Source organism: Trachypithecus francoisi, unplaced genomic scaffold, assembly GCF_009764315.1.
Source record: "Trachypithecus francoisi isolate TF-2019V2 unplaced genomic scaffold, Tfra_2.0 Lachesis_group1, whole genome shotgun sequence".
Classification (NCBI taxonomy): domain Eukaryota; kingdom Metazoa; phylum Chordata; class Mammalia; order Primates; family Cercopithecidae; genus Trachypithecus; species Trachypithecus francoisi.
In genome coordinates this window covers 159,972,989-159,991,343 of record NW_022681454.1, presented here as the reverse complement: position 1 = coordinate 159,991,343, position 18,355 = coordinate 159,972,989, and the positions used below count along the sequence as shown (strand labels likewise).

Genomic DNA, 18,355 nt, shown 5'->3' with positions numbered 1-18,355 from the left:
ACCCACAGAATGTGTTCAGGTATAGGAGAGACATACACAGTGTATAAGCAGGAAGCCAAGCAGCCAATGCCAAGGTGCAAAGATACAGGTTTCACTTTCACTGACCATTTTCCATATCTGTCTATGCATGCAGCCCTGCCTGGAAACTTATCCACTTTCCCACAGATGAGGCTACAATCTATGCCAGTGTCTACCAGTGCCAGCAGCCACTGTACATTGGTGGGGGACCAGTGGATTGCCAATTCCACAAGTGGCCTCCAGTAGTCTGGTGTCCCCCAAAGCCGGGGACCTTGGCCAGTTCCCTAATCAAGCAGAAAAGGCTCTGTAACTCCACCTGTCTGCAAGTAGTACTTGAGCTGGAGCATCCAGGCGGGACGGGGTCGAGCAGCATCGCCCTTCTCCCTCTTGGGCATTTTGCAGAATTGTTGCTCCAGGGACAATTGCCTCCACAAAGCTAACAGCACTTCATTGGGTTGCTTAACAATTTTCTCTCAGTCAACCCCAGCCAAAATCAAATCAATCCACATCTGCCCACATCTCTGCTGGGGTCCCTTTTTGTCCCATTGGGTCGTCTGCTGTTGAAGGGGTACCTTCCTCTTTTTTGTGACACAGGCTCCTTTTTCCTGCCTATGGCCCTCTGCTTCCCCAAGGGCCACCATGGCAGTAGTCACCTCATGTATGTGGTGCCCCACATATAGAGTGACGACAGCAGCCAGAGAGCCAAAGGCGCTTGTCAGCACAGAGCCCAATACAAGGTCCCTCATGTGGGAGGTAAAGCAATCATCATCTGGCCCTCAGGTACTCAGATTAAACATAGCCTGCTGCATACCCATCTCTTGAATTACTTGCACCAAATCTGTATACAATTGCCATTTATTCACAGTTTTTGGTATTTCTCTGGCATCATTCCATACTGTTTGTATGGCTGCCATCAGCCGTTCAATTAGCATGTAGTTGCCTTGTCCCTGTGCTAACCTCCTGCTCACCTGTAATCATTGATGGAGGAAGGAATGGATCATAATGGAGGCCAACTTTTCCATTTCGGAGGCATACAATACTGTTGCTCCCTCATCCCAAAGATGAAGCGTCGAATCTGGTAGGGCTTCCCCTGAGCACTGCCAACACTGTTTACCCAATTCCTGCAACTCAACTGGGGTATAGGCAGTGTATGACGTGTGCCCTGTCATAGCAGAGGGTCCCTGAGCCTGCCCCTGGGTCCCCAATGGCTGTCCATGCTCTATTTTCTGATGGTCCACTGGGCAAACCCACAACAGAGGTTCTTCTTCCTAGGTATCAGACAGAGCAGGGGTCTCTGACCAGGATGGTGGTCCTGCCTGCACTAATGGCAGCCCCTAATTCACATTCCAAGCTGTGTAGCTGGGCTTCCAGGTGCTCTGCTTACATCTAGAGGTCCCTTAACTATGCTTCATTCTGCATGAACTCAGCATGCACTTCCTATAGCATAGCCAAAAATGCCTATCCAACTCTTCCAGCAAAGGTGCGCTCCTTCTCAGTGCTCTGTGCTTCCAGGTACTTAAGCGCCTTCCCCATGCTCATCGGGGACCCATTCACCAGTACCCATGTTTCTACCATGGCCCATCCTAGCAGAATGGCAGCCACTGGGTGTCATAACCCATGCTGGGGCCACATGGCTGACCTGGGATAATCAGGGGCCGAGGGCTCACTCACCTCAGGGTCCTGCCAGCTACATCAACTGTCAGGTTCCAATGCAAGCTGGGGTCCAAGGGGAGCTGGTAGACAGTGGTGGGTAGCTGAAAGAACACTCAAGGGATTGTGGGCAGTTGGGACATGGCTTTAATCTCTCTGCCATCTACAGAGTCAGCAATACAGTCATATTACCCATAGATAATAATGGCTCAAAGCCAGATATGAGATCACACAAACAGGTTACGTTAAATGGCTACATAAATGTGATTACCTTATGCACAGGGTTGTGCACCTGCACTCCAAACTTGCTGTGTCATCTGTACCAGATGTCTACCTTGGCCTACTCCTGACTGAAACACAATCATTTTCCTCAAAGCCCTGTCAACTTCTTGTATGGGTCTGTGGCATCTCTAGTGTTTAGAAGAAGGAGAAGAAGGAGGCAGCAGTTCATCCCTTCTTATCAGGAACCAGTAGACAAATGTCTTTTTTTCTCAATGGATGTTGTTGTAAAGATGGGAATATTGCTTATGTTAATGCACTCTATAATGTTTTCTTGCTTTCTCTTAACTATAATTACTCTCTCTTTTAGAGAGCATTTTGCTAGTCCCAAATTTGATTCCTGAATAACAAATATGTTCCAAACAGACTTTGTTACGAAGTCTAATTCAAGATGGCTCTGTTCATTGTTTTGTATTTACAAACAAAAATAAATGTCCCAAAATATGGAGTCACATTCTTTTGGAAATTGCATTCAATAGCATGAGAAAGTTATCCTGGTTCTTTAAGCCAATTTGATCTATACATTTTAAGTCCTATACCTCTTAGCATTGAAAATACTATACTTTTATCAGATATATAGTTTTATAATAATTCGGTGATATTTGCTGCTTGTGCACTATCATATCTGTGTCTATGTGCACATTCTTAGGCTCAACTCTAGACCAGTAAATCAGAATCTTTACCTTAACAAAATTAACTTTGAAGAAACATTTCTCTAGACCATAATTAAGATGCAACAAATAATTGGGATTAAATAAACCATGTAGTGTAACCAGTCTTCCAACTAAGTTACAAATAAAAACTAAAAGATAACTCACAAGAATCTATAAGTTTGTGAGTTTTAAATGAGGTCAAAATAATTGATGAAGGAAAGAGGAAGTTGACATGGAAATTTAAAATGCTTACAAATGGATAATTAACATACTACCTATGACACTTAAGAAACCAGCTAAAATATTTAGACAAAAATGTACAACCATTAATGCTAATACTTACAAAAGAAAAATGTGGAAAATCAAATTTAATATTTAACCTAACAAATGAGTAAACTATAAGCAGAATAAATTCAGGAAAATTACATGGTAAGAAGTAGTAAAGATACACATGGAGGCTGGGTGTGGTGGCTCATGCCTGTAATCCCAGCACTTTGGGAGGCTGAGGCAGGTGGATCACAAGGTCAGGAGTTTGATGCCAGCCTGTCTAACATAAGGAAACTCCGTCTCTACTAAAAATACAAAAAAATTAGCTGGATGTGGTGATAGGCGACAGTAATCCCAGCTACTTGGGAAACTTAGCGGGGGAATCACTTGAACCCAGGAAGTGGAGGTTGCATTGAGCCGAGGTTGCACCACTGTATTCCAGCCCAGAAGACAGTGCAAGACTTTGTCTCAAAAAGAAAAAAAAAAAAAGATACTTATACTTACGGAATAAATGAAAAAAGGAAACATATGATAACAAAGATTAAGAAAGCAAGTATTCATTTTTAAAAAATACTGAAAAATAGATTAATAGATTAACATATAGCCAGATTGATTCAATATATAGAGAAGGAAAACTAAACAGTATAATGAAATAAAAAGAAATAACATTTTAAAAACCAAGGAGTTACCATTTGGTTCCTAATGTTACAAATAAGAAAATGTAGGCTTTGGGATACATCCTACCCTAAAGAATGGAACTTGTAAGTAGAAGTTCTAAAATTTGAGCACAGGTCAGTACAACTCCAGAGTCAGTGCATTTAAATTCTAGGCAGTGCATCACCCCTTTTATTATGGCAAACAAAACTTTAAAAATTCAGCTCATCAATTCTCCTAATTAAACTTGCATAATTCACCCTTTCACATCTTGAGTACTGTTCAGCTAACCTTCTCTCATTTTGTCAAATCATTCTGTGCTCTCGAAACTGAATACGTACCATTTTGTCTGACATAAAAAAATTGAGTTAATCAGACATTAATTCCATCTCTTTGCATGAATGTCTTATAAACTTATCATTATGCGTGCACTCATTTCCTTTTCATTCATATGTTTATATACATACATGCATACATACATACATTTGCTCAAACAGAAATAACAAGACAATATTCTTTATCCTTCCTCTGCCCTCTGGTCAATCTTAGCAAGTAGAAGGGGTAGGTGACCAAAGCTGTTAAATTAAGAGTATTGCCAATAATTATCTGTTAAGTTAATTTAAAAGGCCAGACTCTAAGCTACTTAAGAACAAAGGTCAGGTCTTCTTTTTCCCTTATGTCCTTAGTACTCAGTATAATAAGTGACTAAATTTGCACACTTGAGGCCATTTCATGTAGGTAAATAATTCTACACATCAATGTTACTTAAAATAGTACTGTCTCATTAAGAAACATTTAGATTTTGCTCTACTTACTCTGTTTATGATGGAGAGGAGTGAAAAATATGCTTTAGAACACAACTCATCCCACATAGTCATACAGAAGGAAAGAATGCAGGGCAACATGTGCACACACACACCCTTTGTTTCCTTTCTAGTATTGGCTCTCCAAACCCTTAATCAAATTTTAATGAAATAAAATACATCAAATAAGAATACAGAAACATTCACGATGGAGTTATTTATTTTGCAGCATATATAATTTGCATCAATACACTGCTAGAAAGCAATGTGTACAGTAAATGGTGTTTATTGAGCTTCCTGGATCTGTGACTTGGCTTCTGTCACTACTTTAGAAAAAAATTATGGTCATTATTCATTCAAATATTTCTTCTGCTCCTTCTCTATTTCTTTGACTTCTGGTATTCCTAATATATGTGTCATATTTAATATCTTTGGAAATTGTCTACTATTCTTGCATGTTCTCTTGTTTTTATTATATTATTATTATTATTTTTTAAATTGTCTTTGTATTTTAGTTAGAGAAGTTTCTATGGGAGTATCCTCAGGTTTACTGATACTGTGCTCAGACATGTTCAGTCTACTGATGAGCCAATCAGAGACATTCTTGATTTCTGTTAAACTGCTTTTGATTTGTGGTTTGTTTTTATAGCCCTTTCCACTGTAATCTGTTACACCAGTGCCCTCTGTTGGTTTGGCACTGAGGTGTGGGTGACATAAGTGTTTTACTACTTTGTGATAAAATGTCAGTATTTTTGTTTGCCCGTGTCTGTACTGTGACTTTCACAAGTGTTTTCTCTAGAGGTTTGGCTTCCTCTCTCCTCCCTACCTTTGGCAAGACAGGAATGCTAGAGAAGGCTAGAGCTGGAACAGTGCCCTACCTCTAGCTGGGAGAAGACGCTGGTAAGTCTTTTTACTAGAGAGAGAATAGGTTTTTGTTTTAACGAATGCTCAGTATGACTCCAGTTACTGTTCCAGATAAGGTCTCAGCTATGGCTGTCTGGATTTGCCCATCAGTCTAGATTTCAGAATGGTGGTTTGCCTTGGAATCTCAGTTCTCAGATGGGTCCAAGAAAAATAATTAATTTTCATTGTTTCACCTTTTACTTATTGTAAGGTTGTGAATGATGGCTTTCCATTTTTTACAGGCCAGAACTGTATTTTGTTGTTGAATGTTTTGTCTCTTTATAATGCTAAAAACTAAATGCTTGAGATCAAACCAGAAAAAAAATGAATTAAAATTACAACAACAACAGAAAATATTGGTTATTCTCAATGCACATGCTATCCTATTTTCCTTTCTCTTTTGGCAAGTCATATTTTGTTCCTGAATTAATCATACTGTTTCCGATTCATGCTTCTCCAGAGGCTACCAAGTACCTCATAGAAATATATTTGTGAGGAAGCCATCCTTGCCTCCCCTCACACATCTGAAGCACTTTAGACTAAGGCAGGATACATATATGTAGATTGGCTAATAAAAAATTGATAATCACACTTGTTATGAAAAAATAGAAAATATTTGAAACTTTGTTTTAAAACTTAGTTTAAATTATGTATATTCTATTATGTGATGTGTTAAAGCAGTTTTTCAAATTTTGTACATTTAAACAACAGTAATGTCCAAAGAATGAGATTTGAAAATAGGAGATTAAATGCCAGCAAAACTAAACATCTCCCAACAGAGCTATGATATTTGACAGTTGTGAAATCTCTGAAGACATTTCAGTTTTATTTATTAGGTAAAGCTGTCACAGTTTATACACACCATGAAACTCCAAAGCGACTATTATCAAATGACAGTACAGCTTGACATACCTGAAGGTAGTTACAAGAGCATATAAGAATTGATCAATAGTATTTAAAAGAAGAAAAATGAATATGAAATTATGGTCAGAATATGAATTATGGTCAGTAAGAAACTCTGAAAACACTGGGAAGAGTAATTGTATTTTTGGGGCACAATGTGGAAACATTCTCATTATCATATCATATTAAATAAACTGCCTACTAAACAATTGTCTCACCCTCTATATATTGATAAGGGAGTCAATTGTTGAAAAGATGGCATAGTAAGTTTCCACTAATTAGATATTTTTTAAAAAAACAGCCTATTTTTTAAAATTCTCTCTGCATGAATGCCGCTGTAAAGGGTAAAGCCAGGGTTAGGAGTACAGAGAGCTTTTCTTAAGGGTACTATCCATCTCCTCTTGTTTATCTGTGATCACTGCGCTCCAAGGTCCTCAAACTGCCAGGTATTCCTATCAATTTCAGTTCCTGAAACGTGCATACATTCACTTCCTTAAACATGAATACATTCACTTCCTTTGCTTTGCTTATTCACGAAGCTTCCTTCATTAAATAAAATTTCTGCCATTTTTTACCTGACCAACTCCTAGTCTTTTCTAAAATTCAACTCATATACCATCTTTTGTAGAACATCTTCTCTCCTGACTTCATTGTTCACTTAATAATTCCCTCACCATACTTTTTGTTATCTTACTATCTATGAAGCTATGTAAAAAATAGTAACTGCTCAAATGTAAGAGTATATGATGGGACAGCTGGGTATTCACATGCAAAAAAGAATAAAGTTGTACCTCATGATGGTTAATACTGAGGTCAACTTGATCAGATTGTAGCATACAAAGTATTGATCCTGGCTGTGTCTGTGAGGGTGCTGCCAAAGGAGATTAACATTTAAATTAGTGGGCTGGGAAAGGCAACCCACCCCTTAATCTGGGTGGGCACCATCTAATCAGCTGCCAGTGTGGCTAGAATATAAGCAGGAGGCAGAAAAATGTGAAAAGAGAGAGTGACCTAGCCTCCCAGCCTTCATCTTTCTCCCGTGCTGGGTGCTTCCTGCCCTCGAATATCGGACTCCAAATTCTCCAGTTTGGGAACTTGGACTGGCTCTCCTTGCTCCTCAGCCTACAGATGGCCTATTGTGGAACTTTGTGATCATGTGAGTTAATACTTAATAAACTCTCTTTATACATAAATATATGTTCTACTAGTTCTGTCCCTCTAGAGAATCCTAATACATACTTTTACCTCACACTGTATACAAAATTAACTCAAAAAGGACCAAAGAACCAAACGCAAGACCTAAAGTATGGACCTCTTAGGAAAAAACACAGAAGTACATCTTTGTATCTTTGGATTTTCCAATGGTTGCTTAGTTAATGCACAAAAGCACAAGCAACAAAAGAAAAAATAGAAACATTAGGCTTCATCAAATAAAAAAATTATTTTGTGTTGAAAATTATACCATCAAGAAAGTGAAAAAACAGACCTAGAATCAGAGAAAATATTTGCAAATCAAATGTATGATAAATCTCTAGGTTAAATAAAGAGCTATTACAACTCCTTAATTTAAAATTTCAATTATAAAATGGACAAAAGTTTCTAATACACATTTCTGTAAAGTAAGCATATGAAAAGATGTTCAACATCTGTATTAGTTTCCTATTGCTGCTGTGGCAAACTGTCACTAATTTAGTGGTTTAAAACTACATGAATTAATTAGCTTATAGGTCTAAAGTTAAGCAGTCCAAAATAGTTCTCATAAGGCTATGCTTCTTCTGGAGTAACGCTTCTGGAAAAACATCTATTTTATTGATTTTCAGCTTCTAGAGGCTGCCGCATTCCTTGGCTCATGTCCCTTTCTTCTGTCTCCAAAGAGAGTCTCATACTATTAATGTTGGTGCAAAAGTCATTACTGTTTTTGCCATTAAAAGTCATGGCAAAAATTACGTAAATATGTAACAGTTTATACACACCATGAAAAGAAATGGCAAAAACAGAAATTACTTTTGCACCAAGCTAATATGTTCAAATTTCTCTCTCTCTCTCCCTCTCTTTTGACTTTCATGTGACTCCCTCTTTCACATTTATAGGACCCATGTGATTACATTAGGTCCATCCAGGTAATCTAGCATAACCTCCTTACTGTAAGGTCAACTGATTAGCAATACTGATTCTTTCTGCAACCTTAATTCTCCCTTGCCATGTAAAATAACACATTCATAGATTCCAGGGATTAGGACCTGGGCTTCATTGAGGGCCATTTTCTGTCTATCACATCATCATTAGTTTTTAGGGACATGTGAATTAAAACCACAATGAGATATCACATTATACCCATTAGGATGCCATTATCAGAGAGCCAGACAATAACAAGTAATTACAGTGATTTGGAGAAATTAGAACCTAAATGTTTTGCTGATGGAAATGTAAAATGGTACAGCCACTTCCAATTTGACAGTTTCTCAAATGTCTAAATACAGATTTACTACAGGACCTCAAAAACTACACTCCTAGGTGTTTATCCAAGAGAGTTGAAATATACATTCACCCCCCAAAAAAGTGTACACAATTCATCATAGAATAATTATTCCTGATATATGAAAAGTGAAAATATATCAAATGCCTGTTCGTTACTGAATGGATAAGTAACATAGGATACATTTATACATTGGAATGTTACTCAACCACGAAAAGGAATGAAGTACTGATACATACCATAACATGGATGAACTTTTGAAACTTGCCAAGTGCAATTAATTAGACATAAAAGACCACATATGATATAATTCCATTTGTATGTAATGTCTAGAAAATACAAATCTATAGATAAAGAAAGTAGATTAGTGGTTGCCAGAGGCCAGAGGTAGAAGGGATTGGGGGTGACTACTGAAAGATACAGGGTTTTTGGGGGCAGAATGATGAAAATATTCTGAAATTTGAAAGTAATAATGATTGCACAACTTTGTGACTATATTAAAACCACTGAATTTTACACTTTCAAATGATACATTTTATGGTATGTGAATTTTATCTTAATTTGAAAAATGTTGAAAAGCTCATGACACACATACCAAGCCCTGTGCTAAGGTGTTACGTACTTTTCTTATACCCTAGCTACTTATTTAACTCTGACAACTACCTTTTGATGTGATTGTTATTGTTATTGCTATCACTTTCAGGCAAGAAACCATGGGCAAAGTGAAAGTAAATGACTTTTCCAAGGGTGAATAGCAAATAGGTAGCAGAAGAAAGAGGTGAGCCCTGGGATCTGGCTCCACAGCTCACTCCCTGAGTTGCACAGCTGTCCAGCTTCACTGTCAGTGCACAAGGGTTGTCTTACCAAACAAACTTTAGGTTCCTTGTTGCCAAAAGTGTGATGAGATTTTGTGACCTCCAGTGTCCAGCATATGGACAGTGATGTAACATGGACTCTGAAAGGGAGGAGTAAGATAGTGTTATGACTATAATCGCGTGCCTGAGTTGATTACTAACTGTATGATTTTGAAAACCTGAGTCACATCTCTAACTAGCATAGTTATTTTGAATTGTTTTAACTGAGAAAGTAACAGTAACTAGCTCACAAAGCTGTTGTAAGTATTAAGTGAGGTATACATAAAGAACCTGTTACAGTGTTTGAGACTCATTCATATATTCATCTATTATTTCAGCAAATATTTATTGTGTGCCTACTCTTTGTTTCAGACACTCTTTTAAGTGCTAATGCACTTAAGCAAATATAAGAATCCTTTCTGCTATTGTACTTACATTCTGGATGGAGACATAAATAATATAATAAACATATAAACTATATTATATGCTACTATATGGCAGGAGATTAGAAGTTCTGTAGAAAAATAAAATAAAGCGAGCAATGAAGATGCAGCATGATGAGTATGCAGAAAGGCTGCGATTCAACTGAGAAGACATTTGAACAAAAACTTGAAAGAGATAAAGGGCACATACATCTGGGTAGAGGAACAGCAGTGCATAAGTTTTGAAGAGGGAATGTATCCAGCATGTTTGAAAATGTAAGGCTGGTATGGATGGAATTGGGTGAGTAAGAAAGAGATGAAGAGTAAATAGGAGATTCAGTCTGGAAGCTCACAGGGAGGTCAGAGCTTGTAGATGAGTGTAGGTTTATAGGCTAGGCTTTATGGATCAAGCAAATAATTTTGGATTTGATTTTGAGTTCGACAAAGAGCCATTGGAAAGTTTTGTTTTGTTTTTTATTAAAAGAGTGAATAACTTTCATTTTGGAAAGACTACCGTAACTGCTATGTTGAGAACAGACCATAGAGAGAGGACCGTAAGAATAGAAGAGAGGGTAGTTAGGAAACTACTGCTCATCCAGGAGAGTTAACGTGACTCAGCTGAGGAAGAGATTTGAGGAGGTGGTGACACATTGTCTGACGTTAGGCTATTTTCACAATACAGCCAACAGAATTGGCTGATATTTTGGATGGTTAGTGTGAGAATTATGAAAGGATCCAAGAATGCCTCTAGTGTTTTTAGCCTGAGATGGGGAAGGATAGTGTTGGAATTAAGTGAGAAAGAAGAACTAAGAATACATCCAGTTAGGAAGAGAGATTAGGAGTTCATTTTTTGAAAATCTTAATGAAATTTTACATTTTTGAACACATAAAGGAAGAATTTAAAAAGAACATCGAAGTCGTTAGAATTATCTATCTGATATTTTATAAACCTTAGGTAAATAAGTAAATATTTAACCATGATGTTTCTTCCACCTAAGTAACCACTTAGCTTGGTAATACTTTCATAAACAGAGAGTAGTCATTTCATTTGAAGATAGAAAGCTGAGTTTATTAAAGCTTCTGAAGATGCTTTATTGTTTTTCTCCTACAAATATTAAAGTTTAATCCCACATACAAGAAGTTATGTTGAAGATGGATAAATATGTTATGTATTATTCCTCAAGCTAACATATATTACTAGAACTTTTTCTTAGCACAAGTCATTTTGTAATGTAGCTATGGCAAGATTGCTGCAGCTTAAATTATATAACTTGAAAGTTACCTAAAAATTACTAATTTAATTGAAGCAGAACTATGTTTGTGAAAGAGAAAGACAGGAAAATTAATTGTTTTCATTTGTCTTAGTTTCTCATAACGTAATGACGAAGTTAGAGAAATGTTCTAGCAAGGGGCCACTCTTTCCTTGCCCAGGAAAATGCTATTATTAATTTAGCTTTCATGGAATGTGCAAATTAATGTAAAATGTCATTGCCAGAAACACCTGTACACTGTAATTGCTTCTATTATTTATAAACTACACAGTAAAAAATGAAGGAAATAAACTGGAAACCATAAAGCTATGGTATGTAATAGAAGACTAGCAGACAGAATTATTTGATAGGAGAGGCATTTATTCATTCAACAAATACTGATGAGTGTCTATTATTTGCCAGGTAATATTATAGATAAATGAAATTAAGGGCTGCAAAACAGTCCTACTGATAAAATGACATAGAGAAACAATTATTTTATCTCATGTTTTTGTTGTATCAGTAGCAGCTATAAATCATTTGCTGAGTCAGATTTCTCCAATAATTAAACAACTTAATGGAACAAATTCAGAAAGCAAATTCACCATCCTGATGTCTTCAACCTTTCTTAGAATAAGAGAGTTGAAAAATAACTCAAAGTTTCTTTGGGGATTAGCCTTTTGTCCGTTAACATTAACATCAAAACCCAAAGCAATTCCAATGTAATTGGCAAAACGACAAACATTTCCTAAACAGGCTTTCAGGGAACTGAATGATTCCTGAAATGATACCTGGTTTATTCTTCTAATGTCTCTAGGAGATTCTGATTAAAAATCAGTTGCAATAGTGAAATTATTATTAACATATTATGGTAATAAAAGCTCCATTTACTGAATTTCAGCTTCACATAGACAGTTGGAAGGATATCTGGCATGTATAAACATCTGGGCTTCAATGCTGTACTCTCGTACTTTTTTCTGTGACTGTTTTTGATCAAACAATTACTGTTGATTAAAGAGGCAAATCCAAAAACTCAATCTTTGAGAAGTGTTTTTATTCTATCTTAAGCTCTTCTTCCTAGCAAAATTTTATTTTCCTTTTTCATTTAAAAATTTAGTAAGCAAAATAATATTTTCCACATCTTTCTCCAAACTTCTCTTAGCCTCACATCTCTCTAACTTTATAATACATATGACTCTATACCAAAACATTTCTCTACTCTATTCTACAAAGCCAGTTTCTTATTTTTTTCTCTAGATCTCAATCCCCATATCTTAGATTTTGACCACTCCCTTTCCAGAGTTTTCCAGCATGATGCCCCTATTGGGCAATTCTCTTCTGCCTTTCCATGTGCATGAGTATCCTTAGTATTTCTTTCTTGCCAATTTGCCTTTGAAATATATGATGTAACTGCTGTTTTCATTTCCTTAGTATCCAATCTTCCTGTCTCTTTCTATTTAACATTGATCAAATACTAAACAGAGAAACCAGGTTTTGCTGTTCTGTTTTATCAAATTCTTGAATACTGTTCTCAACTTTTATTCAGATGGCACATATGACGGAGACTGTGAGTATAGGAGGACAGCCTTCATGTGGCTGAAACCCTGACGATAAGGATGGGGTTAACATTAGATGTAGAATTAGAAAACTCAAGATGAACTCATAATCTTGACAGTATACATCCTCCCACTTTATGATGGTAGAAGTGTCCCAAAAGTACCAGCACTACTACTAGTGTGTATCCACCAGTGCACATGTGTATCCACTATGCAGATCATGGTTTATATTACTATGCAGCCAAAGCCAACCGGACTCCTTGCAAGGTAGCCCTTTCCATGACTTGAGTCAGGAACCAGTTTTTATACGTGTTAATGAAATATAGTGTTCAATAGTGTATTTCAAGATAACACATTAGCTCACTGTCCTAATGAGTGGGAGTAAAGGCACAATATAGGCCCTTATCTCCCAGGACATGCTTGGTATTAACAAGGCATTGATAATTTTTTGAAATAATGGTAATAAATCAGGAAAGTACATTAGGTTGACAAGGAAATGAGTTATGCCCATTAAAAATAAAACATTTAGTGAGAGAAGGAGAGAGGGGGGGCAAGATCATGTGATAACCTGAGGTTTAAATGAAAGGATTAGGTTTAAGAGTCTTACTTATCAAACAAGTAATGTGTACTCTGGTGGTGCCCAACCTTTTTGGGACCGGTTTTGTGGAAGATAATTTTTTCCACAGATGGAGGGGAGGATGGTTTTGGGATGACATTGTTCCACCTCAGATCATCAGGCATTAGAATCTTATAAGGAGCACACAACTTAGATCCTTCACATGCACAGTTCACAATAGGGTTCGTGCTCCTGTGTCAATCGAATGCCACTGCTGATCTGACAGGAGGTGCAGCTCAGAGGTGCAGCTCAGGCATTAATGCTCACTCTCCCACCACTCACCACCTGCTGTGCAGCCCAGTTCCTAACAGGACACAGATCGCTACTGGTCCACGCCTGAGGGTTGGGGACCAGTGCTCTGGAAAGAAAGCTGATCTAGGAAACATGAATCAGTTATAAAATATTTAGGATCAGTGATAAAAATTTTTGATAATTCATATAAATAATATGATCTGACCTGAGAGGGTCTTTTTTCTCAGTGGAGGAGGGGTTATTTAAGATTACCTGGAAAGTGTCATAGTAAAAAGGTTCTAAGTTCCAAGGAGTTATAAAATTGAACAGAGAAAAAGACAACATGGATTAAACCAATAGTATTATAGTTTAGAACAAATTTTTGTTTAAATATTTTCACATAATGTGGATTTATTATTGTTCAAAATATTAGGGAAATTTAAGAATCAGACAAAATAAGTGTCATTGCAAAATTAAGTTTTAAGAAATTAAATTTGTGATTAGTATTAAATGTTAAAAATAGATTTATTAGAACAAGTTTTGGCAGTAAAATACATAAATTTAGCACATTAAGCATAAAAAATAGTAAGTAGAAAATGTGTATATGCACATTCAAAAGGCCCTGGTGCATTAACAAATATATTCAGCCTAATGATGCATAAAATATACTGATTTATTTTTATCCTTTTTATTTTATTTATATTGGCATTTTCTTTTACTGTAACTCATTTTTTTTTTACTTTTCACATATGTTCAGCTAACTACAGAACATTTCCATTTCAACTCAGTGTGCATAAAAATAAACACACCATTTTCTCCAAGAAAAAATGTTATCTCTGCATATATGCTTTTGGTAACCAATTTCTAGGCCCTAAAAATGCAAATCTTTAGGCGATTTTAGCTCATGTCTGTACTTTAGTCTTAATGCCCTATCAGGCATGACATATTTCTTAAAAATAACTCTAGCATCTGTTCTTTCCTTAATATTTCCATTGTTCCCATCATATAAAAAGCTTCTACCACTGAAAATGGTTTCCTAACTTGTAGCTTTCATTTTAATTGTTCATATCTCATAATCTTTGTGCACACCTATGATACAGTTCATTTTTTCTTTCATGGATTTTATCATGTCTTAGCTTCAAACATATTGCCTACAAAGAAAACACTCATGTTTGCTGCTTGGTTTTCAAGAACACACACACACACACACACACACAGACTCACTTCCTCTCTCAAGCACACACACACACATGCATGCCATGACACTTTAGCAGACCTACTTCCTATCTTCCCACTCTCCATCTTGAATTAACCACACAAGTCAAAATGGTCTCACAACTAGCCTTTGGGTTTATCATTGTACTAACAGAGACTAACTCAAGCCCTAGAACATACTCTGGACTCAGTCCAAGTTTATTACACAGAGCCCCACGTGCTTCTCAAATACCATGCTTAGGGAACCTCTATCCATTTTCACCCTTAGGATGGACTTATTTTACATCCTGCTTGCCTAAATTCTACTCAGCTTTTAAAGCTCACTAATTTCCAACTTATCTCTAACACTTTTGCATACTGTTATACACAGCTATCTTTTCTTTTTTTCTACAATATTTTGGCATTTAGAATATAGTATCATGATCTTTAGTTATTTCTAGAAGTAGATTATAACCTTCCTAGAAAGGATAACTTCTCATTTTTTGATGTATTTACCATAATGTCTAGCAGAGTGTTAAGCATATAACAGGTAATTAATAAAACATGCAATTATATCCTAACAGATGATTTAATATACTCATTGTCAGGCCTCTGAGCCCAAGTCAAGCCATCGCATCCCTTGTGACTTGCACGTATAAGACCAGATGGCCTGAAGTAACTGAAGAATCACAAAAGAAGTGTAAATGCCCTGCCTCGCCTTAACTGATGACATTCCACCACAAAAGAAGTGAAAATGGCCGGTCCTTGTCTTAAGCCATGATATTATCTTGTGAAATTCCTTTTCCTGGCCCATCCTGGCTCAAAAATCTCTCCCACTGAGCACCCTGTGACCCCCACTCCTGCTCACCAGAGAACAACCCCCCTTTGACTGTAGTTTTCCTTTATCTACCCAAATCCTATAAAACGGCCTCACCCTTATCTCCCTTCACTGAGTCTCTTTTCGGACTCAGCCCACCTGCACCCAGGTGAAATAAGCAGCCATGTTGCTCACACAAAGCCTGTTTGGTGGTCTCTTCACACAGACGCGCATGACACTAATTACTTCAGCAAAAATGTATTGGGTAACTTTTCTATGATATATATGCTGGACATTGAACATACCGTGAAAAAATATCATCCTTTTATAGTTCCTTAAACATTTTGCAATGAGAAAAACAAATAAGAGTTATGTCAATAGAATAGGAGAAACACCACACGAAAAAGGAATGGAATTTTCGGGAAGGGGGTACTGTATTACAGAATATTAAGAAAATAATGTGATATATATATATATATATATACACACACACACACACACATATGGACTTGAGCACTGTAATCTTTTATTTTGTTTTACGTGGTTGATTACTTGGCTTATTACAAGTTTCCCAAAGTAAAATTAAGTTTTATGAGAAAACAAACCCTCTCTAGCTAACTCTTGATTACATACTCTCTGACTAGCATATTGTCTAGAATATATTAATAATATTAGAAATAAATTACTAAATAAAGTAATAAATATTTACTTAATTATGAATACAAGACATTTACAATGGCTTGGTTAATAGTCATTTAAGTTTGTCTGTTTGTGGTTTGGCAGAGGCTGGTGGGTGGGGGGTGAGGAGTTAGAAAGTTTTAAAAGAGTTACTTTAATACAAAGATTTTGTAAAAGATCCACAGAAAGAGAGAAAGCAAGACAAGATACCAGAATACGTGCTTTGCAATAATCACTCTGGCACTGGTATGGAAATGAATCTGAAGAGATAAGATAGCATATAGAAAACTAACTTGGAGGGTATTGCCTATGTAAATCAGGACCTAAACAAAGTTAACAGCAGTGGAATAAAAACAAGAGTATAGATTCTAGAAATATTTAAGTAATAGAAATATAAATTGATAGAGCCATTGTGAAGAATATTCTGGTACATTTGTAGACCAGAAAATGTACACTTAGGTATATATCACATAGAGAAGCTTAACTGCATAATGCATTCTAGTCAACATAGTCAACGTAGCTGCTCCTGTTTGGCAGAATAGATAGATTAAATTTGGTGCATGCACACTATGGAGTATTATACAAAAGTTACAAACAACACATTAGATGTATACAAATAATTATATGCCTTGAACTTAAAAATATAGTGCTTAGTTTAAAAAGTAAGATTAGGCTGGGCACCAGTGGCTCACGCCTGTAAACCCAGCACTTTGGGAGGCCAAGGCAGGCGGATCACGAGTTCAGCAGATCCAAACCATCCTGGCTAACACGGTGGAACCCTGTCTCCACTAAAAATACAAAACATTAGCTGGGCGTGGTAGCGGGCACCTGTAGTCCCAGCTACTCAGGAGGCTGAGGCAGGAGAATGGCGTGAACCCGGGAGGCTGAGGTTGCTGTGAGCCGAGATCGCGCCGCTGCACTCCAGCCTGGGTGACGAAGCGAGAGTTCGTCTCAAAAAAAAAAAAAAAAAAAAAAAAAGTCTGATTAAAAAATATAAGATTAAAAATATAATAGCTAAGATATTTATATTTACATAATAAAACAGATGCAGGCTGGTCCGAGGGCAGTGATATTTACAACAAATTGATCAGAAGTTAACAGATTTATTTGTTCCTCTTCCACTTCTACTATTTCACTTGACTAGCCTTTAAAAATAAATAATTACATGCATACGAAACAATAACATCCTCTTCTGCAATAAATAAAATATGCATACTAAATACAAGAAGATCAACCTCTTATTTCAGGAAAAAATGCTTTTTTTATTGGTATTACAGCAAATCTATAGATTTTCTTTAGTAGAATTAACATTATATTGAGCTTTCTTAATCAAAAACAGTAAAACATAATTCATTTATTCAAATCGTTTCATTTGTTCTAATCTTGTCTTAAAGGTAAAAATTTAAAGGCAACAAAAAAGGAGACATAGAAAAATGATGTTTCAGGGAGAGTTTATTTGAACAAACATGTTGCTGCCCTTATAGTGAGAACTACAGGAATACCTATATCCTGGCTTGCTAATTTGCTGTTATAAACTTTCCAAATAACTAACTAGAATGATGATGAATAAAATTGTTTCCACTTCTTGCTCTGTATTCCGAAAAGAAGAAAGGGTTTTGGGAAGGGCCTTCCCTGTGCCTTATGTATGCCTGCACTTAGATGTCTTTAAGTCTTGTTCCAAAAGTCATCTTTGAATAAATTCCTGTAGCCCACAATCAAAGACCATACCAGGCATTCCTGAGCAATCTCGTAGATCTTTGACATACAGTGGCAGCGTTACACACTAATAAAGTTTAAATAACTTAAATACATTAAGAGGACTAGGTCTCATTTTGAAGGAGTTTTTAAAACTATAATTTATGCCTAGAAATCTTTTTTTCCCAATTGTTAGCACTTCCCTAAGTGAAACTGCTGATGCAGATCTAGGCTCTTTGCTTCCCCCACATCATTGTCTCAGAGATGAAACTGACAATCACTGTAATCACTCAGGTTAAGTGTCTCCCATTGTGATTATGCTCCAACTCCCTGTCTCTATTGATTATTGATTGAGTCATCATTTTAAAGATGAAAATTTTTTCACTCAAAAGCCTTCTCCAACGATGAGTGTATCCTTCCGGTGACCCTTGAAGAA

At 36.5% G+C, this 18,355-nt stretch overlaps 1 long non-coding RNA gene across 1 annotated transcript in view; it reads right to left on the bottom strand.

Annotated features, from left to right (window-relative positions):
- LOC117084844 overlaps window positions 1-18,355 on the bottom strand; it is a 73,755-nt gene that overhangs the window by 26,697 nt on the left and 28,703 nt on the right. Inside the window, exon 2 of the long non-coding RNA XR_004437703.1 lies at window positions 9,471-9,561. This is a non-coding gene — a long non-coding RNA (uncharacterized LOC117084844). The remainder of the gene's footprint in view (window positions 1-9,470; window positions 9,562-18,355) is intronic.